Genomic DNA, 23328 nt, shown 5'->3' on the forward strand with positions numbered 1-23328 from the left:
ACCCCAGGACAAGCAGAGAGAATTTATTTGTTGAGGGATTAAAAGAAAAAGCCCTGCTATTTCTTTGTTGTAAAAAGATGTGTTTGCACAACATAATGTGTGTTTCTCTGTAAAGTAACCACCAGTACTGTATGAAATGTGTAATTTGGTTTGACATTTTAATCTTTTATAACTTGTCCACTGTTGCTGTGACTTTGTCATAAAAAAAACATTAAATTTGTCAGGCATGATTTGCCCTTGGTGGAGCTATTGCTGGTTACCACCAACCACCTCTGCTTTGTTTTCTATTTGCCTTAGCAGAGCCTTCAGGAGGATCTGCTCCATGATCTTGCAGGCACAGAGGTGAGACTGACTGGTCTGTAGTTCCTTTTTTCCTTTAATGAAGATGGGTGTTATGTTTGCCTTTTTCCAGTCAGCAGGAACTTCACCAGTCTGCCATGACCTTTCAAATATGATAGACAGTGGTTTAGCAACTTCATCTGCCAGTTCCCTCAGGACTCGTGGGTGGATCTCATCAGGCCCCATGTGCTTGTGCACATTTAGATTCTTTAGGTGCTCATGAACATGATCTTCAACTATAGTGGGCAGATCTTCCTTCTCCCAGTCCTTACCTTTGCCCTCTGGGACTTGGACATCTTGGTTGAAGCCCTTGCTGTTGAAGACTGAGGCAAAGAAGTCACCGAGCACCTCAGCCTTATCCATCTCCTTTGTCATCAGCTCTCCATTTCCCTTCTGGAAGGGTCACACATTCTCCCTAGTCCTTCTTTTCTCACTAATACACCTGAATAAGTTCTTCTTGTTCCCCTTAATTTCCCTAGCCAGGTTTAATTCCAGCTGTCCTTTAGCTTTCCTAACCTGAGCTCTGGTAGCACAGACAATTTCTTTGTATTTGTCCCAGGTCCCTTGTCCTTGCTTCCACTCTCTGTAGGCTTTCTTCTTGCATTTAAGTGTGTCTAGGAGCTCTCTATTCATCCATGCAGGCCTCTTTGTGTTCTTACCTGCCTTCCTCTTTTTTGGGATGCATTGCTCCTGGGTCTGGAGGAGGTGATCCTTGAACATTGCCCAGCTTTCCTGGGCCCCCCTTCCTTCCAGAGGTTTTTTTTTCCTATGGTACTCTGCCAAGGAGGTCCCTGAAGAGGTTGAAATCTGCTCTTCTGAAGTCCAGAGCAGTGAGTTTGCCATGCACCCTCCTTGATGCAATAGTAATTTTAAAGTACTTTTTTTGACAAATGTTACCAATTTGCCTTTGAATTAGTACAGAAATATTCTGATGATATGCTTTGGAATAAGAATACTGTAATCTGGACCAGCATCCCAAACTTGTTGCTGGGATCAATATATTCTCACTGCTCACGGTTGTACTAGGAGCTGCTGAAACTGTGGGATTTGATGGCATTGGCCTTTCAAACTTATCTCTGTGACCTTTGTGTGATTAGTCTGGGTTTATATAAGGGGAGGCTGTGCACACAGCACGCAGCATCGTCAAGTAGCTGTGGGCCAGTATGGAGGGAGCCCAACACTACACAAAAGCTGCTGACATTTGTGAATATGCAGAGACCATAGTATGCCTGTGTGAGATCTTATAGCTTTATCTTGGAAGCCAGCTGCTGCAGCGCCAAGCAGATTTGGCTTTAGACAAAGAATGAAGGAGGGGGGGGGGGGGGGGGGAAGTAGCTACTTGTGAAGTAACTTTTCCTGGAACAGCATTATCCAGTACAGAGCCATTTCTAGTCCCAGTAAACTACCACTGTTCAGTAGAACTGCTTTTGAAATGATTAGCACTGTAGATGGTGATACACAGTGTTATTTCTGAATTAGATCTTTGGGTCTAATTCAGCCAAGTTATGCAGTCATCTATCCAAAAGAGTAATTTCTTTATAGAACCCTGCAGCAGCATCTACTGTAAGCCATCCATGGGTTTTCTTTCTCATGCATTTCTTACATCATGGATATTTATTTAGAATGCCGAGGTACACTTTAGCTGCTGACTATGTTCTAAGTTAATTTCCTTTGCAAATCTCGAGGGCTGGCTCTTACTGCTTCATGACTGTTCCAGCTGAGAAGTTTGACTGGCATGTCAATGCAATGCCTTTCTGGCCTACACACTGTGAGCATCACCTTGCCCCATGCTGAAGGAATCTCGCTGAGAGAGATGGGAGGTATGGGTGTGTAAGGAATAAAGGCTCAGGCATTACTGAGCAGACCTTCTTTATTTGAGACATAAAAGGACTCTCCGATGGGGGACAGGGAACATTGGTCATAATATGCTATTTTATTAAAACCACTCAAAGGGCATCACAGAAACAGAACAAAGAAGCAAATGCAACAGTTAGCAGCAGATTTACAGAAGTTACATAAATGGATGTAAATGTCACAAACCCCAAAACCTCCAATAAGTGCAGGAAAGTTTAAAATGTTGGGAAGGTTTTTCTGGGAAGATGACAAATGGGTGTTGCAGGCCTGTATGTTGGTGGACACACCACACTTGGCTAGATAATGCAATTATGCAGTCATTTTCTCATGGCCCTGTGTTTGTGACGCTGACACAGTGTTAATTCTCCACTGTATCACCAACTACACCTGTCAGGATATTTTAAGGTTTGTCTTTAGGGAATCTGGACTGTTGGTGGAAAGGGTGGCTGGGAAAGGAAGGTGTTTCAATCTGGCAGCCACTCTTTGTGTCACACAACATTTCCTTGACTCACAGTCCAGCCCTGTTGTACTTTATGACATCTCCCAGAAGCAGGAAAAGAGCTTTGGCTACAAGTGTTGCCATTCTACTTCTGCATGCTTGCCTGAAGTTCAGATGGAATCCTACTTCCTTGTGGAAGTCTTCCATGCTACTCTATCTAAGTTTTGTTTCATTTTTGGTTTCCCCTGTCAGTAATGCCTTAAACAAAGAAAGGAAAATAGTGCCAGTACCATTGAAGTAACACTAATCATAGAATCAACCAGGTTGGAAGAGAGCTCAAGATCATCCAGTCCAACCTATCACCCAGGTTATCTTCAGGCCTTCATTACATTTATCTGATCACAATAACAAAGGGGAAAGAACCTTTGGGACAGTAAGGCTGATTTTAATTACTTGCACAGTTGGAAAATGAGATACAAGGAAGCTATGAAAATGTAGTCCAGCAGTTTTTCATTCAAGTTGAATGTACGCCTGGTCAACAGAATCTCTCCAATTTATGGAACATGCTTCCCTGAAAAATTTTAAGAGCAAGTTAGGCAAATATCTCTGAGAACTCAAGCAGCTATAATTCATCCTGCTGTAGTATCAGAGAAATGGTCTCAGCAGTCTTAGAACAGACCATCCATTTTTGCATGTTGTTATGGAATTTAACATCTAACAGTACAATGCTACAAGATTCAGAACATTTGGAATAAACACCTAAAGTTGAAATTCTAAACTTTTGGTATTTTCTGTCACTAATTCTTGGTTTACTTCAGTTCTAGAGGCTTCCAGTTTCTTACCATGAATCAAAGGAACTTCTCTAAGGCAAAATTTCTCAACTGTGACTCATTCTAATGAGATTGCACACTAATAAAACTTACACCATATTTGGTCTTTTCTCCTTAACTAGTTTTTCCTCTTTCATGCTCTCATCCCATCTCATCTCATCTCATCTACAGTCCTGATATTTACTTTGTACTTTTTTAACCTTTTTCTACTTTCTTTAATGTTCATTATGGTTTTTTTCCCCTATAGCAGATCTATGGATCTTTTTAGAGCTATTGGCTGTTTCAGTTGTGCTTCCCCAGGATAAAAGAAAATCTAAAAGATTTGACATTTCAGTTTATTCCTTTCATTAAAATATGCTTTTATGTTTGAAAACAATGTCAAAGATGAGAAGTTGAGTAACCATTTCAAACAATGCAGTATGGACAAGGGCTGTTTGCCAGCTCCATGTCTTTTAAGTCTCTCCATAGACCTTAACAGGAGGTGGACTATACACTACCCTATTTGTGTTGAATAAAATAAAGCTGTGCATGCTTGAAAACATACCAAACCCACAGAAAAGGATCCAAGAATAATACTCAGATGTCTGAAAGCGAGATGATACTATTGTATTTTCCCTAGCAGTTTTACTTCAATACAGCAAGAGGTGGCTTTTCATCAGCTCATTATCTTCCCAGCTGAATTTGTTGCTTCAAAACTGAATCTACACTGAGATTACTCTTGCTCTATAAAATGCATTTTTCTCTACTCTCTGAATTCCCAGAGTCCACATTACTGTCAGTCAGTAAGGAAACATCATTGCAATGGCCAGCTTTTCTCCTTTCTCCCAGTGGTGGTAAGCAAAGAAGTCCATCCTTTTCTGAGCCACAAACCTTGCAGAAAAGCATCAGTTTACACTGTTTGTGGTTCAGGTCACTACCAGTGCTTATCCATATGCCAGAGCTCTGATCCAAAAGCTGTAAAACTGGAGTAGCATGGTACTGAGACTAAGTGAATTTGTGCTGCTGTGGCTCTGTGAAAAATTATGCAGCTATTATCTTCCAAAGCTGTATCTAGAAATAAAACCAGGATTTACTGAGAATCTTTTGCAGACTCCATAGCCTGCTCGAAGGATCCTAGCATAGTACAAAGCTATCATTGTTTCTTTTTCTTTTCTTTTTTTCTCAAATGTGGATCAAGAGATACATTAATGACAGTGTTGCATCACTATTGCCAGTAGCTATTAGCAAATAAGTCTTTTAGTTGATCAAACCTGAAGTTAATTGCAAAGTTAGTTTCAGAGTAAGGACAAGAGAAAAGAAGGCAAATGCCTTTACAATGCTTTTAAAATTCTGTTTTGCAACAGAACTGTGGGTTAGGAAATTGCAAAAGTTTACACAACAGGACCAAGCTGCCCATTGCCCTTCATTTTTTTTTTTTTTATGTGGGTTTTTGTAGTGTGAAACCTATGCATACTGTCTGCAATCATTTATGGCATTTCTTACTTTACAGTGTGCAGCAAGGCCATTTACTTCGTGACAGTTTAGATTGGATATCAGAAGAAACCTCTTCACTTAAAGAACTATCAAATGCTGGAATAGGCTCCCCAAGGAGGTGATTGAATCACCATCTTTGGATGTGTTTAAAAGACACAGAGACGTGGTACTAAGGAACAAGGTTTAGCATCAGACTTGGTAGAATTAGATATTGATTGGACTCAGTGATCACAGAATTGTCAGAGTTTGAAGTGACTTCAAAGATTATCCAGTTCAAATCCCCCTGCCATGCGTGGGGACACCTCACACTAGATCAGGTTGCTCAGAGCCCCATACAACCTGGCCTTAAAAACCTTTTCAAACTGAAATGATTCTGTGATTCTGTTTAGCCTGTGGCAGTGATGAGTGTTTGGTCTGATAGATACCAAGTGTTTTCTAAATAGCAAAGAGAAAATGTATTTGTCAATGGACGTCAGACTTCCTGTTTATGGCCAAGCAACCCATTATATGTACATAATATAATGGCCAAGTGACCCATATATATACATAAATCTGTGGTCAGTTCATGCCTCTCCTACCATGAACATCAGCAAGTGTTGAAACACCAAGATAGACACTATAAAAAGAAAAAATAATATATTTATGCAAGCCTTTAGCCTTAACCTTTTTCATAGGATCAAAGCTTTGGCAAACTGGGAGCAGAAGACACACAAAATGGTACCATCCTGACATGCTTTTCTGCATGTTTCAGTCATTGCAGTGTGCAGGAGGCAGTTCTTGTCTGTCAGTATTGTCTATATGCCAAAATGAGGCTGGAAAGTGTTCAGTGATATGACCCTTGTTTACACTGAGCCTTAAGGAAGAAGTAATTTAACAAGCAGCAAGACTGAAGAGGGTTGGTTTCCTACAAATTTTTGTCTTATGGATGTAGGGGAGAGAGAAGAGAAAGCCTGCAAATTTTTTGGTATCTATTACTTGGTATGCTTCTATTAATATGCTGAGTGCTTTCCTTTTAGCAGCACCTTTTTTGCAGAGCACAAGCCAGACATTTGACATGGCAGACATCTTCGGCTTTCAAGCATATTTCATCAACACTGAAAAACAGGGTAAAAAGTGATGAGGAAGAGTGATTTGCTATCACACACAATGACCCTTCTCTCCACATACCCCCGTGGTCACATGGAGGACATCGACTCAGAATTCTCATAGTGTTAGGAAATCATGCTAAAAATGCCACACTTTTCCACATGAATGGAAAACTTTACCCAGGACCCAACTGCCACTGAGATGGAAAAGGAACATAACAAAGAGGGTATGGTGGAAACGTGTCATGAAGCTTCCCCTTGGCTTGTTTACACCGGCACAGCATGCCCTTCAGTTGCAGCAACCTAACAGATGTTCCCTAAAATAAATGGGCTTCACAAAAGGCATGGAGCCTTTTAATGGGAACAAAGTTGGGGAGTGTGGTGCTATGTCAGGCTCTGTGTCCAGCTTCATACCCGAGGTAAAGTGAAGTACTTCTCACTCAGCTTGCAGCTGTGATTATCTGCTCTGCCACCCATCCAGTTGGTGTGAGAGCACCTTCTGTGCACAACAGAGCAAAATGGCTGATGTGGTCATGTGCTGAACAGGTGTTTTGTGGCTGGCTTGCTAAAGAGGGGCCACATATCTTCTGAGGGTCAGATGATGCTACACTTCTGTGAGCTGGGGGAAACAAGCCACCTTCGCTATTTTGCTCAGTCTACTGATAACCTCAGGTGGCAGCAAGGCAAGAAGGGAGAAGTTAAAACCAACAGAAGTCTCTGCCTTGCCTTTCTGTGAAAGAAATTAAAATCTGAGCAGATAAGGATTGCATCTCTTTACCAAGGAACAGATGAGCTTCTTAGAAGGTGCCTGTATTTGTAATTGTAAGTTACAGAAGAAACCTGCTGAGCATCCTCTTTGAGTGTCAGCAGTTTGCACAGTGACTTCTAAAGCTAATTAATATCTTGAAGAAGCAGCAGTTCTTCACAAAGAGGAAAACACCTGCCTTTACAAGGCAGTCACAGGCAACCAAACTCAGTGCAAGAGACAGGATTAAATCTGCTGCAAGTTAAACTAGAGCAGAGAGACATCCAAAGCATGAGAGGGTGATTTCCTCATTAGAGTCTTACTGAGGAACAAACAGCATTGCTTAATAACGAAGTCACAAAACAAAAGCCCCAGAAAGAGCCAGGAAATTTCTCTAGAAAATTGTGTCTGTGTGTGTGTCTCCATCACAGGTAACAAATAACTTATTTGTAAATATTTCCATGAAGAGTGGCATCTAATTTGATTAAATCTGTCCTTCTGTGCATATGAATGTAAACACAGACAAAATGGCAGTTGCAGCTCTTAGGAAAGCTGAAGAATCTGTTGAAGTTTAGTGGCACATTTCAGATATTTAGATAGCTGACACTGAAAACAACTCCTCATGCTAAAAAAAAATACTGCTCAGACCTTTGTTCAAAAATTAGAGATAAATCAGGTTTTCTGATTTAAATCGAATGAAGGTTCAGGTGGGCTGTCTGTCTTTTTATTTGGGTCCCAAATCCTAACAATTTTTGACAATGAAGAAATTTTGGCTACGTACTCTGATGCATCTGGGGGATATAACAGGATTAGCATGGAGCCGTTGCTTTGTTTTCCTCCATTGAGTCACCAAATCACTGGCAGGATTTGCCACACTTCCTCCGTGTGCTCTAGCAATTGGATATCATAGAATCATAGAATCATAGAATCAACCAGCTTGGAAGAGACCTCCAAGATCATCCAGTCCAACCTATCAACCAGCCCTATCCAATCAACTAGACCATGGCACTAAGTGCCTCATCCAGTCTTTTCTTGAAGACCCCCAGGGACGGTGCCTCCACCACCTCCCTGGGCAGCCCATTCCAATGGGAAATCACTCTCTCTGTGAAGAACTTCTTCCTAATATCCAGCCTATACCTACCCTGGCACAACTTGAGATGACTGCCCTTCCACCCATAAAGGTACCAGTCTGCTGCTTGAGGGGAACTATAAGCAATGAACCACTTTTTGCTCAGAGTATAAAGCTTTACATGACAAAAACACAGCCTGTTGTGATGATGAGTTAATAATACTTGATGAAGACAGATATATGCAACCATAAAATAGGGACACAAAGCAGCATAGCAAGCCCTGTTGTGTCTGGCTTTTGTCTACTGGAGGAGACCACATCCTTGGGCTCCCAATGTACTTACTATGTAGTCAAATTCTTGGCTTCAGCTTCTAAAAGCCTACAGTAGCCAGCATGTCTTTGATTTCCTTCCCCTTTGTGTTCCATAGTATCAGCACTTACAGCAGCATATCTATTTAATTATCTTCCCTCAAAATCACCTCATTGCTGTTCTACCTTTTTTAAATTACAATATCCTTTCTTACTTGTGGATATATCAGTATCAAACCACATGTAAATCATAGTGGCAGATGCACACACACACACACACACACACACAATAATGTCACAACTTGCCTCTCTCCACGTGTCTTTGTTTATCCTGACTGAGTTTTGGGAAATGTGAAGGGTGCAGAAAGGACACAGCTCTTGCTGTAAAGACTGTGGAAGTGCAATGGAAAAAATGGGCACATTGCCTAATATCTAAGTGCCCAAGATAGAAGATTTCTCTGACTCCTCCTGAGATCACCAGAAAGACAAAATTACCTTTGCAGATATTGGTTCAGGAAACAAACTGGCTAGAATGCTTCTTAAGTAATTAATGTCTTTCCATCCACTCTGTGTGTGGAGGGCAGGCTAAGGTCAGCCTCCTCATTCAGGTCAGTTGATGCAAATGCCTGTTTGGCACCCTAAAACTCTTGGGAGTTTATCATAGAATTATAGAACACTTTGGGTTGGATGGGAACTTTAAAGATCATCTACTCCAACCCTCTCCCCACTCAGTAAGCAAAGAATCACAGAATCACAGAAACATTCAAGTTGGAAAAGACTCTCAGGATCACCAAGTCCAACCATAATCCCTACTCTACAAGGTTCATCCCTAAACCGTATCCCCAAACACCACATACAAACAACTTCTAAACATATCCAGAGTTGCTGACTGAACTGCCTCCCTGGGCAGCCCATTCCAGTGCCTGACCACTCTCTCTGTGAAAAAAAGTAATTCTTAATGTCCAGTCTAAACCTATGCAGTCACAGCTTGAGGCCATTTCCTCTTGTTCTATCACTATTTACCTGTGAAAAGAGAGCATCACCAACCTCTCCACAATGTTCTTCCAGGTAGCTGTAGACAGTGATGAGGTCTCCCTTCAGCCTACTCTTTTTCAAACTAAGCAGCCTCAGCTCCTTCAGTCTTCATAAGATTAATTCTCCAGGCCCTGCAGCAGCTTTGTTGCCCTCCTCTGCACTCTCTCCAGCACCACCACATCTCTCTTGTATTGAGATGCTCAAAACTGAACACAATACTCAAAGTGTGGCCTCATCAGAGCAGAGTATAAAGGGACAATCACCTCACTACTCCTGCTGGGCACAGCATTTCTAATACAAGTCAGAATGCCATTGGTTTTATTGGCCACCTCAACACACTGCTTGCACACATTCAGTTGGTTGTCAATTAAAACCCCCAGGTCCTTTTCTGCCAGACAATTTTCCAGCCACACTTCCCCAAGCCTGTAGTGTTGCTTGGGGTTGTTGTGACCCAAGTGCAGGACCTGGCATTTGGCCTTATTGAAGCTCATCACCTTAACTTTGACCCATCAATCCTACCTATCCAGGTCCCTCTGTAGAGCCTCCCTATCATCCTGCAGGTCAAACTGCCACCTAACTTGGAGTCATCTGCAAACTTACTGATCACGTAGTCTATGTCTTCATCAAGGTCATCGATAAAGATGTTAAACAGAAGTGCTCCCAACACTGAGCCCTGCCCACTTGTGATTGATTGCCAGCCAGATTTAACTCCATTGACAACCACTCTTTGGGCTAATTCATCCATCACAAGAGACATCTTTAAATAAATCACATTGCTCAGAGCACCATCCAATCTGACTTTGATTGTTTCCAGAAATGGGGCTTCTACAGACTCTCTGGGCAACCTGTTCCAATGCTTCACTACCTTCACCATAAAAAAAAAAAAGTCTTCCTTATATCTAGTCTGAATCCTTTTGCTTAAAATGACTACCCCTTGTCCTGTCACAAATCCTGATAAAATGTTTGTGGCATCTTTCTTACAGGCCTCCTTTAAGGACTGAAAGACCATAACAATGTCCCTCCAGAGTGTGGATAGGATCCCATCCCTCAGGTGTGTCAGCTTGGTTTCATGTGCAAATTTGCTGAGGGTTTGCTAAATCCCACTGTCTATGCCACTGATGAAGATATTAAACAGTACTGGTTCCAATAAGGACACCTGAGAAACACTGTCACTTATCTCCATCTGCACATCAAGCCATTGACCACTACACTCCAGATGTGAACATCCAACCAATTCCTTACACACTAAGGAGTCCACCCAACAAATCCATCTCTCTCCAATTAGGAGAAAAGGATGTTGGGGGGGGGGGGGGGGGGGGGGGGGGGATTATTTCAAAGGCCTTATGGAAACCCAGATAGATGACATTTATAGCTCTTCCCTGATGTAGTCACTTCATAGAAGGCCACCAGGTTGGTCAAGCAATTGACAAAGCCATGAATGCCTTAAATCACCTCCCTGTCTTCCAAGGGCCAGATGTTTGCTATGCAGCTAGCAGAGTTGGCTAGTCACACAGAGGAAGGAAAGCATAGTTATCCCACTAATAACATGTCTGAGCTCTTAAAACCACTCTTCTGTTCTCTTTTGCAGTTACTACAGGTGTAACTAGTGCAACATATATCACTATATGATAAATACTCTGGTGACAGGAACTTGCTTTATTTTAATGTTGTGTAAAGTACCCAGTACATAAGACATAACAAAACTATCACTAATAATAATAATAACAGCAGCAGTATATTATTCACATTATACAGCAAAATGCTATGTATAAGGGTCATAAGAAAAAAAAGATCTATTTACCTCTTGATAAGAACATTTAACTGAAAATAAGGAAAACAATTGACAGGGCATGAAAACAGCAATAGCAATTATTTGTGATGTGTCTTTGGTGATGTTAGAAGTGCTGTGTGAAAGAAGAATTTGCTGTACCATGAGGGAAGAGGTCAGAAAAGAACCCACAGAAAAGCACCTCAGAGAAAGTGGTAAAATTTTGAATTCCTTGATGCTTTGATCTAAGTTAAACCTGCTTCAGTAATTGTGTATCCATATCACTTGAGCCACACAGCAGGGCCCAGAAAGTGAGCAGAAATAAAATAATGATAATGCTTTCATCATGCTCAAATAAGAAATGGAAGTAGACTGAAATCTTTTCATTTTTAATTGCCTTTTGATATATAATTTGATTATTTGATCAAAAGATTCAAGGTTGACTAATAATGGCATAACTTTCTTTAAAAGTTCTTTGTAGTGATGAGAGTACTAAAAGAACGAATCACAGATAAGAGTGCATACAATATAAGAAGCTAGCTTTAGTACAGAGGTAGGGATGATTATTACAAAACAAATCTATGCATAAATTTACAGTGCTTCAACTTGATTGTTTTGTTGCCATTGACTTGAAGAAATGTCTTTGTTGTGAAAATTCAGTTGGACAAATGCTTCTGGTTGGGCTTTTCGTTAGGTGTCATAATGTCTCTCAGTCCCAGAGACTCAATTTTTCGTTTACTGAACTGACTGTAGTGGACTTCATATAAATGTAAAACTAGTATGGCTATAGAATCATAGAATCAACCAGGTTGGAAGAGACCTCCAAGTTCATCCAGTCCAACCTAGCATCCAGCCCTCGCCAGTCAGCTAGAACATAGCACTAAGTGCCTCATTCAGGCTTTTCCCTCTAGGAATGGCGACTCCACCACCTCCCTGGGCAGCCCATTCCAATCACTCTCTCTGGCAAGAACTTCCTCCTAACATCCAGCCTAGACCTCCCCCTGGCACAAATTGAGACTGTGTCCCCTTGTTCTGTTGCTGGTTACCTGGGAGAAGAGAGCAACCCCCACCTGGCTACAGCCTCCCTTTGGGTAGTTGTAGACAGCAATGAGGTCACCCCTGAGCCTCCTCTTCTCCAGGCTAAACAACCCCAGCTCCCTCAGCCTCTCCACATAGGGTTTATGTTGCAGGCCTCTCAGCAGCTTCGTTGCCCTTCTCTGGACACACTGCAGTATCTCAACATCTCTCTATAAAAGCATGTTCTTCATTATTCCGTTGAATTCACCTGCAGAAAGAATGGGATTGAAGGATCTATTCACTGTTAAAAGCAGAAAAAAAGAAGGAAAATAAACCCCTAGAAACAGTATTTCGGTGACCATCTACAGCTGGTCACTCTTTTGTGATGGTTGCTTCCCCTTTGGAAAGTTCTGCTCTCAGTTTGGTTTCCCTGGGAACGATATGTAAGAAATAGTCCCTGTTGTTCCGTCTAGAGGCTTGACTTATTCACCAAAATACCCATAATATTCCCTTGTGACACAAATGTGTTCATGTCCAGAGAGAGCTGATATCCATTGGCCTAGCTCATTGAGAGCCTTAATTTAGCAAAAAAACTCCAGCTGATCATGTTGCTCCATCACTCAGATTGTTTTGTTTTTCTACTCGGTTTGTAATGCAAATTTATAACAGAGGGGTCCTAAAATGCTGTCTTCAAGAGTAACCACTTCAGGACTTGTTTTTTTTTTTCCCCTCAAAACCAGAAGCCTTTAAAAAAAAAAAGAAATCTGATGTTTATTTTCGTTACTTTTGCCAACTGAAAAATAAAAACAATCAAGCCCCCCCAAAATCATTGCTGATAGACTAAACTTTTCTGTTCTAGCTTGAGTAAATATGTTTGATGTAAAAACAAACAGAAAATTAATTGCCTGGCACTGTAACCTTGTCAGAGTACCTATGGAGAGTGTTAGTTCTAAGAGGCTAGAGAAAACTGCTCTAGTTAAAAAATACATTAGCTTCTGGTACTGTTTGTCTTTCAGGCAACCATTACCCTTATAAATCCTGACTATTCAAACTGATCAGGTGACTGTAACACCTCTGATTCCTAGCCCTTATTTCCACTGGTGCACAGAAGCCCTCATCAGGCAATGCTATAAATAATGTGAGCCCAAATTGTGTCCCTGAACTTACAGGAGTTCAAAGTTCTCCAAGCAGAGGTGCCAAACAGTATAACTGATGAATGATGCTTGTGCTCACTAAATCTGTCACCAAAATGGAAATTCACTTGGAATCAGAGCATTGATTTTTATGTGAAAGGGATGTCTGGAGTGAAATGACAAAACCCTTACAATTTCTAGATACTGGACATCCCAAGGGCTGCTGAAGTACCTAGAAGTTCTGAGTGATAAACACTTCATGCAAGGCATTGAAAAAAGATTAGTGCAAAACCTATTGAAGTATAAAGACTAATACTGATTCCAGCAGGCATCAGATCAAGCCCAGTTTGAATGAGCATCAGACTATGTCTACACAGTGTATTGCAGGCAGAATACAAGTTTCTCTCTCCAAGACTTGAGCCAGTTGGAAGGATGACAGCCCTAAACTGGAAGCCATGGTACTGCATCTACAGTGCAGACCCCAAACTAAAGGCCCTGCTGAAAGACAGAAAGTATCAATTTGTTCTCAGAAGCATGCTCCATCCAAGGATGAGTAGAGTGAGCACACATATGCTCAGAGGTCAAAGGGAATTGATTTCATGCTTGTCTACAGAAGACCACATAGAAAAAGGTCCTGAAGGGAGGAGAGCATCTAAACTCTGTCATGAATACTTCAATATTCACTCTCCTAGGCTAAAACTGAAGAAAATAGTCCAATGGGCTCGTTCCTAACAGTGTTTTCTCTAGTTTGTTTCTTTTCAGATAGAAAGACAAGAGATAGCAAGAGAGGACTGCAGATGAAAAGAAAAAAAAATAAATTAATTGAACTAAATTCCAAAGCCACAAAATGATCAACTTTCACTGGCATGAGCATTGCAAGCCTCAAAACAATACTTTAAAGTGTTTAATTTTTTCACATCAATTTTAATTAAGCTCTCATTAGGCTCTTGTGCCCCTAGAATTTGGCAGACAAAAGGAGCTGGCTTGCCCAGAGAGCTTCCCAAGCTTGCAGAGCTCTTTTCCTAAGGAGATTTATCACTTTTTTTCCCCCTCCTTTTGAAAGAACCTTACATGAACCAATTCAAATGAAAAACACATGGACTAAAAAAGACTTCATCATGCCAGATACCTTTTTATATCCAAAGCAGTGAACTTGTAGTCAGTTTGTCCTTTCATGTGTTGTTTTTTCTGGCTTTGGGACCTAAGAATGATTTTTTACTACGTGCAGTAGTAAAACAACATATTATGCAATTTTATTTTTCAGGGAGAACACTGTGTAATTCATAGGCCTTGCAATGCCACATTTTCTGTTCAACAAATGCATAAAGTGACTTCTCTCTCCCTTGTGGGCAAACATCTAGACATTTATGTTCAGCAAATGGTATTCCAACTTACCTAGCTTGAGGTTGTTTGGTTTTAACTATTGCAAAAGTAGCTGCATAATATAATAATAATCAGCTTGAAAACTGTATTTTTTCTCCATAATTCAAGAACTTGTCATGTAAGAAGGGTAATATCTTTTATCCTGAGGTTTCCAGTCAAAGAATAGAGGTGAAGATACAGCATACCGTGACTAGCTTGCAGCCAAATGTCTTATACCAGGGAAAGATCATTCATAAAATCTATATGATAGGCTAGTAGCTCTGTTTGAATAACTTCCTGGAGATGTACTCTTTGAGATGATTTTGAAGATTAGGCCATCTTCCAAAGAAAACTTTCATATAACTCTTTCATGTTACTTAAAGCCAATGTCCAAAAGAGGAATTAGTTCAATTATTCAGAACACTCTCTAAATTGGATTTATTTGCTGCCTAGAACCTCTTCTGTGTGCAAAGATGTCATGTATGAAATGATGGATACTGAACTATTGATTTTCTCAAATCAAAGCCCAGTGCTCAAAAACAACCTTTAATATGTAACTGGGAAATTTCCCAAAGAATGTACTTACCTAGAACTTAGAATTGTACTGACAAGGAAGATGTGATTATGCATAAGTATGTCATCTTCTCTTACACAGCAGTGGTGCTAAGGAAAAGCAAAGTATGGGTGGGTCTTCTCCAAGTCATGAAAAGGCATATGCAATCCTTCTAGACAAGCTCATGGAAGAATAATCTATATATTGCTATCTGTTGATGCTAAATAAGGATCAGGAAGTTCCTGGACTACAACTTGCTGACAGCTGTGAGAGTATTACTAATAGTATTCCTGTGTACTTGTCCTACTGTTATGATCTTCCCTATACATCTAGGTTTAGGTGTTGTTCACACTTCTGTTTAAGTTATGGGTGTCTTTTAAGAAGAGGCTCAAACCCTTAGAGAGTGTTTGAGTAGCCCTATCCAGAAAATACCCAGAACTTTCTCAGGTTGATTAGGATTAAGAGATAATGAACAGTGATTTTTGAGGTGTTCTGAGAAGATATGTCCATACTTTCCTATGGGAAAAAAATATAGCACTCTTTCCTTGCAGTTCTTCATCTGGGCACTTGCAGTACCTGAAGGGGACCTACAAGAAGAATGGCGAGAGACTGTTTACAAAGGCCTCTAGTGGTGTGAGAGGCAAAGGTTTCAAATTAGAGAAGAGTAGATTTAGACTGCATATCAGGAACAAGTTCTTTACCATGAGGGTGGTGGACCACTGGAACAGGGAGGTGGTTGAGACCCCATGCCTGTGGATACTCGAAGCTTAACAGAGCACTGGGCAACTGGATCTAGTTGAGGATGCCCCTGCTTACTGCAGAGGGGGTTGGACCAGATGACCTTTAGAGGTCTCTTCCAGCTCGAACCATTCTAGGATTCTATGAGTCTTCTCCATTCTGTTTGACTCTCAGTTCATCTCAGATAGCAGCCAGAAAAGGCACCAAAGGCAGAAAGGTAGCTACATAGACAATACAGAAGGCTGGATTGTAAAGCATGAAAAGAAGAGGTCAGCCATGATGAACTATCAACCTCAACCACCAGGCCAAGGCTCCAGACAGGGATGACCTGGGCTGCTAAGAAGGCAATGATTGTTTGAGTCAAGTTTTTTCCAGATCCCCAGGGAGGAATGCTCTTTGATGTCCTTGGACGTGACTGCTGGGACCAGAACACCTTCCTCAGATATGGTTCTGGAGATCTTGATGGTGTCAAAACCCATGACCAGTCAGAAGCACATCAATGTATGAGACACAGAAGTATCACAATTCCTGGAAATGTACAGTGATGTACTTGAAAGCAGGAAAGCCAGGGTACACCTCTAGTGAAAACTGCAGAGGATTCCATTGCTTTCTACAGCTGCCTGAAAGGTAGTTAATGAATGAGTGGTAGGACAAAAAGAAATTGCCTTGGGGGAGGTTAGATTGGATCCTGAAAGAATAGAGTCAGCACCCCTGGAGGTGCTAAGGGACATAGTTCATCATCATACTTGGTAGAGTTAGATAGTGGTTGGTTATGATGATCTTAAAGTGTTTTCCAAACAAATCAATTCTGTGATTCTATAGCATTACTAAGATGCAGATGTGCATATATACTTCTGAGGTTTTGCAGTCATCCTGGCACAGAAAATAACTGAAAAGAAAATAAAGTGCAGTGTGAAATGGTGGGAGCATAGGAGCTCTTTCTTATGTTCTGGTAAGACACAGACTCTCTCTTACACACTGTTCATCTCAATTCACATCTGTGCCCATTGAGGGCATGTATCTGTCTGACTGGTTTTGGAGAAATCCACAATGATGCAGGTTAGTGGAAAGTCCATGTTATCACAAAACCTTTAATCGTTAGGCTGTAATGCTGGAGAAGCTATGCCTTCACCTTGTGTGCTGTCTTATAGACCTAATGTTTCTCTAGCCCCAAAGCTGCTGGTGGAATGAATTTGTGTTAGATTTAATCTGCTGGCTCTTTTAGCAGTTTATAACTTATAAGCAGACACATCACACAGCTATTGAGCAAGCTGTGGCAGAGCTGTATTCGGGCACAAATAGGAGGGAATGCTAAGTGCACTTCCCTAATGTGGCACAGAAGTGAATCCTCAGCCTGTCTTGTGCCTGGTTCTTCAGTTTAAATAATGCTCTTACGAAAACCAAGAAGATAAAGAACAATAGGAGACACTGAGTGAGATGGAAAAGATGCATTTCACTTTGCTTGTTACTCAGAAAGTCAAATCTGGCTGTCCAGACTGCCAGCAAGAACAAGTGATATGAAATGGGATTGAATAATCTTCTAGAGGACAAAGAGGGGGGTCTTTCACACTTTATTCATTAAATCGTGTGTTTTAGCTCTTTTTCTTAATCCTTCCTATTCAGATGGGATCTGTAATTTCTTTTGCAAGGAGACTTTCCTTTCTGGAGGTTCCCTTCTCCTAAAGGAATATTACTGTTTGGCCTGAGTTTCCAGTTGGAACTGTGTCATCTGACCCCTTGGACCCTGGTTACACAATGACAGCAGCATTTAGTAATGATGGAAGCATACCGAATATATCGTCCGAGTGAAGTGAATGATATGTCACTTTAAAGGGCCATAGGAGAAAGCTGGTTTAATGGTTTTCTAGATCATTCATACACAAGGTATGGTGGCTCCTGGTGTTATGGGACTTCAATTAGTTGCTGTAAATGCAAGCATTCTAGACACCTCCACTCATTCTTTCTACTGCAAGCATCATCTGCTACATCAGAGAGTTTCAACGTTAGCTTTCAATGTTCAACCACGGCAGGAGAAGCAGACTAGGGAACAAACACAAAGACACAGAGGAATTAATACTTCTTTACCTCCTTTTGGTGCTATTGCACTTTTTGACAGCTCTGAGAACAGAAAGACCCATATTCTTTCTTTAAATCTTTCTATTACATCCACTCCACTGTGATACATGCCCATGACTGGGAGTACAGGCAAGTTTGGAGAATCTTTTCAAGCAGATAATACACTCAGTAACATTTCCATTTTTCTGGGTTGTAGAGATCTCCATAGTCTTTCACATGGTTTGGGAAATTAATCTGACTAATAAGCCAAAATGACCTGTGCTTGACCTCTACATCTTCTGTACACTATTTGTTTTGAATTATGATAGTTTGTAACTGGTCCAACATTTTGCCTAGATGCATATTACAGTTCATTTTCCCTTACTAGCTGAGCACAACTTCTTGGACTGACAGCTGCTGTGAAGTTTCTGTGTTAATTTCAAATGCATTTTTTTTTTCTGGAAGTATTTAGCATTGTTTAATGAAAGTTTACAGTGAGCATCCCCTTTTTTTTTTTGCAGGCCATACTATAAGAATGCTTTCTGGAATAAATTAAACAGAAACAGATCAGATCATTTAATTTAGTCAACCAGAAAGGTTTTCATGGAAAGTTTGTTCCCTACCTCTACTTCACCATAATGTTTGGGCTTTGTTACTCTAAGATGCTCAATAGGTCAGTTAACTTTCTAAGTGTATAGAGCACAACACTGTGGGTTAAACATTTTTTTTCTCCCCCATTTTTTGTTGCTTTCTGGAACGTGATCCAAGACAAAAATTTCACCCTAAACAAAGGGAGAGATTGTGCCTTTTTGTAACCTTTTGTTTGAAGCTCAGTGGAAAAATAGTGATAAATTTTCCCCACCAAAAGATACAGAAGAACCTTCAGATTAAGTAGCTGATTTTAATTTGCCCAATATACCTTGAGTACTGTGTTCAGTACTGGGCCCCCCAGTTTAGGAGGGACGTTGAGATGCTTGAGCGTGTCCAGAGAAGGGTGACGAAGCTGGTGAGAGGCCTTGAGCACAGCCCTATGAGGAGAGGCTGAGGGAGCTGGGATTGTTTAGCCTGGAGAAGAGGAGGCTCAGGGGAGACCTTATTGCTGTCTACAACTACCTGAGGGGTGGTTGTGGCCAGGAGGAGGTTGCTCTCTTCTCTCAGGTGGCCAGCACCAGAACGAGAGGACACAACCTCAGGCTGCGCCAGGGGAGATTTAGGCTGGAGGTGAGGAGAAAGTTCTTCACTGAGAGAGTCATTGGACACTGGAATGGGCTGCCTGGGGAGGTGGTGGAGTCGCCGTCCCTGGGGCAGTTCAAGGCAGGATTGGACGTGGCACTTGGTGCCATGGTCTAGCCTTGAGCTCTGTGGTAAAGGGTTAGACTTGATGATCTGTGAGGTCTCTTCCAACCCTGATGATACTGTGATACTGTGTGATACCTTCTGCAAGCTGAATTCGTTCTGAGTCAGCTGACCACTGCAGGTGGCTAGAGGGAGTCATATAATTGCAAATTCCTTGTTAAGGCTTTGCAGCTAAATTTTGTGTAAAATGAAAGTACATCTGTGTTTAATTTTACAAGCTTACCATACATCATAACCTCAGGAGAACCCACCAACATCATGCAAATTAGCAGTAAGTGTTCAGATGATTTGCATAGATGTTTTTCTGGGTTAGACATTACATCGGAATGCATTGGCAGCGAGCAGTTGTGACTAATGTAACAGAGACTTACACTTAACATAGTGCATTATAGAGTTTTATGCACAGTAATGCAGTAATTAGTTTGCTGAGATATCACGCTCAGCTCAAATTTAAATGTTGCTCTCTGCTGGTTAGTTTTGTGAACTACACATTGGTTCAGTATGAAAGCTGCTCGTTCAGTTGTTCTCAGAGGTAAGACTTCAGGTCCTGTTCCATCAGCTGCTATCCAAGCACGGTGAGTTGGTGAGAAACAAGGAAGTACATACAACACTTACTCACTTTGATAGCATTCGCTCTTCTCTGGCTGATGTCATCCAAACCCACTGTTAGCTCTTATTCTACAAGACTGCTGCCTGCTTCTCATTAACCCATCCTGAATTTGCACATTTAATTATTCTTTAAACTCCTTTCCATTCCCTCTCCTCCTAGTGTTCCCTCCTTTTGAATAAATCTTCTGAAGAGTAATATTGAAGGAAACCCTTACAAGAAAGTAGGAGCTAGAACTGCATTTTTGGAAGTAATGCAGCTGGGTAGCATATCCAAATATGATCTGACTGTATCATCTGACTAAACTTTTTGGAAGAGTTTTCTTCTGATTTCTCTACTAAAGTCTGAGGTCTAGAAACCTGAATCATAGTGCCAAGGCACTGGGAAAAGCAGTTGAGGGATCGGGGGCACAGGTAATCTTTTCACCTATACCCTTAGTCGCAGGTTGGGATGCTGAGAGGAATAGGAAATCATGCCTGATTAACAAGTGGCTCAGAGGCTGGTGCCACCAACAACATTTTGGCTTCTTTGGTTTTGGGGAACTTTGTATGGCCCTGGGTCTGCTAGCGACAGATGGAGTGCAGCTGTCTCAGAGGGGGAGAAAGATCCTGGCACTTGAGCTGGCAGGGCTTGTTGAAAGGGCTTTAAACAACACTGGACTAGGGAGAGGGTTAAACATGACAGCACTAGAGACAAACCGAAGGAGGCTAAGGGTGGTATGCCAGAGATAGGGGTAAAACCAGCAGCCCAGCTGAAGTGCATGTACACTAATGCACACGGTATGGGCAGTAAACAAAAGGAGCTTTAAGCCTTGCTACAAGAGGCAAACTACTATGTTGTTGCCATCACAGACACGTGGTGGGATGACTCACGCAATTGAAGTGCTGTAATCGATGACTACAGACTTCAGGAGAGACAGGTGACTGAGAAAGGGTGGAGGAGTGACCCTATATATTAAGGGTGCTCTGGATGCCATGGGAGTAGAGATTAAGGATGATCAGGTTCAGTCCCTATGAGTGAGAATTAGGGGGAAGGCCAACAAGGCTGGCATCCTGGTTGGAGCCTGTTATAGACCACCCAACCAGGAAGAAGAGGTTGATTTATTATTCTTTAAGCAGCTGGAAGCTGCCTCAAGATCACCTGCACCTGTTCTTGTGAGTGACTTTAACATGCCAGGCATCTGCTGGGATTTAACACTGCAGAGAAGAGGCAGATTAAAAGGATCCTAGAGTGTGTGGAGGACAACTGCTTATCTCAGCTGTTACATGAGTCTACCAGGGGTGCAGCCATGCTTGACCTGTTGTTCACAAACAGAGAGGGGCTGGTGGGAGATGTAGGGGTCAGAGGCTGCCTGGGGTCCAGTGACCATGAAATTATTATAGAGTTTTCAATATATGGTGAAACCAGGTAAGTAGCTCCCACCAGAGACAGCAGGCAGGAGGGATAGGAAAGCACTGGGGTACTGGTAGATAGTAGGCTGAACATGAGCCAGCAGTGTGCCCAGGTGGCCAAGAGAGCCAATGGCATCCTGGCCTGTTTCAGGAACAGTGTGTCCAGTAGGACAAGGGAGGTTATTCTTCCCCTGTACTCAGCACTGGTCAGGCCACACCTTGAGTACTGTGTCCAGTTCTGGGCTCCTCGGTTCAAGAGAGATGTTGAGGTGCTGGAACGTGTCCAGAGAAGGGCAACAAAGCTGGTGAAGGGCCTGGAACACAAACCCTATGAGGAGAGGCTGAGGGAGCTGGGGGTGTTTAGCCTGGAGAAGAGGAGGCTCAGGGGGGACCTCATTGCTATCTACAACTACCTGAAGGGAGGTTTTAGCCAGATGGGGTTGGTCTCTTTTCCTAGGCAACGAGCACCAGAACAAGGGGACAGTCTCAAGTTGTGCCAGGGGAATTATAGACTGGATGTCAGGAGGAAGTTCTTCACAGAGAGAGTGATTTGCCATTGGAATGGGCTGCCCAGGGAGGTGATCAAGCCACTGTCCCTGGAGGTATTCAAGAAAAGACTGAATGAGGCACTTAATGCCATGGTATAATTGATTGGCTAGGGCTGAGTGCTGGGTTGGACTGGATGATGTTGGATGTCTCTTCCAACCTGGTTGATTCTGTGAAGGTACTCTGCATGTTTGCAGATACAATCATGTATGCTGGATGAATTGTGAAACTTAGGCAAAGATTTGATATTTTAGTAGCAAAGATGGGGTTGTGGTTTTCACTTGGATATCTAAATTCTCTTTAATTACCAGATGACCAAGTTCTTATTATGTCATCTTACCTTATAAACAGGTGAGAAGGAGGCTGGAGAGAAGACATAAAGAGACTGGGCACGCCGTTCTATAGTACAAGGTAAAGATTACTTATCTTTTTATCTGATCATCTACTGTAGCCATTGCACCTGAGAATATGTAGTAAAAATTGGTTTGGCAGGAATTGTCCATGTTATTCACACTGCTCATAATGTTTAATTCAGTAATCTTGTGAGTTCTGTTAATTCTGCTCATTACTTAGATATGCAAGTTCTGAGAGATATTACTTTTAAGCCTTTTAGATCCTGCTGTCACAACTGATTTTAGTATATACAGCAAACTTGTGTTGACTGTATGAAATATAGAGTATCTGATAGTTATCATAGAAAGTTGTTAGCTAGTCACAGATAAAGTTTTCAGGGTCATTATTGATAACATACATGAGAGAAACTTTAAAATATATGGAATTCCCACTGAATTCCATCATTTTCTTCAATCCTATATTTTAAATAGCATTCAAATCATATGTGCAATAGACTAAGTCTTTTCTTTATATTTCCAAGTACCAAGAATGTTAAGATCCAGATCCCTTGTATCTTTTCCTATGTAGGTCACTAGCAAAAGCTCCTTGCTACGTTTATTGCATCACAGATGTGTGTTAGATGGATTTGTAGTGACCTTCAAATACCTCTTGGTCTATTTGTCCATCCAAAAGAAATCCTTGAAAGCTCTCTGGTTTAAATTTTAATCATATGCCTCTTTTGCTGCCAGAAAACAAGGTAGTCTTGGCCCTGATGTCATAGGTTGTCAGGAAACATTCTACATGGAGAAACAATGTACAGTGAGTAGATGATAAAACTGGTAAAAAGGTGCTGCTGCAGTTCTCACTTGAGCATTATTTCTGCTTATTATGGACTTCTTTGCCAATGTTTCTCAGTATATCAAAACCTGATCTCAAGAGGAAAATGTGAGTGATGGACAATATGTATTCATAGCAGACTGAGGGTTCCTTATTTTGGGCTGTAAAATAAGGACACCTAGGAAAATACTCAGCACATGTGACAAAATTCAAATCAGGATAGGAATTATGACATGTAATTTTACTTTAGTATCATTGAATTGCAAATTGAAGGGAATGCTGGTAGAGAAAGAACTGTCCAGAAAAGACTGCAGGGATGTGAAATGTCTAGTTTTTCTCCTTTACAACATCCATATAGTAAGTACAGGTGATCTGGTTTAGGTAAGCATAGCAAAGTCCCCCATTCTGAGTCAAAAGAATTACAGTATCACAGTATCACCAAGGTTGGAAGAGA

The 23328-nt window shown here is 41.4% G+C and overlaps 1 long non-coding RNA gene across 1 annotated transcript in view; it reads left to right on the forward strand.

Moving 5' to 3' along the window:
* The window catches only part of LOC135190962 (uncharacterized), a 116230-nt gene that overhangs the window by 38872 nt on the left and 54030 nt on the right, over positions 1-23328 (forward strand). The window contains exon 5 of the long non-coding RNA XR_010308700.1: positions 22056-22115. This is a non-coding gene — a long non-coding RNA (uncharacterized LOC135190962). The remainder of the gene's footprint in view (positions 1-22055; positions 22116-23328) is intronic.

This window comes from Pogoniulus pusillus, chromosome 1 (assembly GCF_015220805.1).
Source record: "Pogoniulus pusillus isolate bPogPus1 chromosome 1, bPogPus1.pri, whole genome shotgun sequence".
Lineage (NCBI taxonomy): Eukaryota > Metazoa > Chordata > Aves > Piciformes > Lybiidae > Pogoniulus > Pogoniulus pusillus.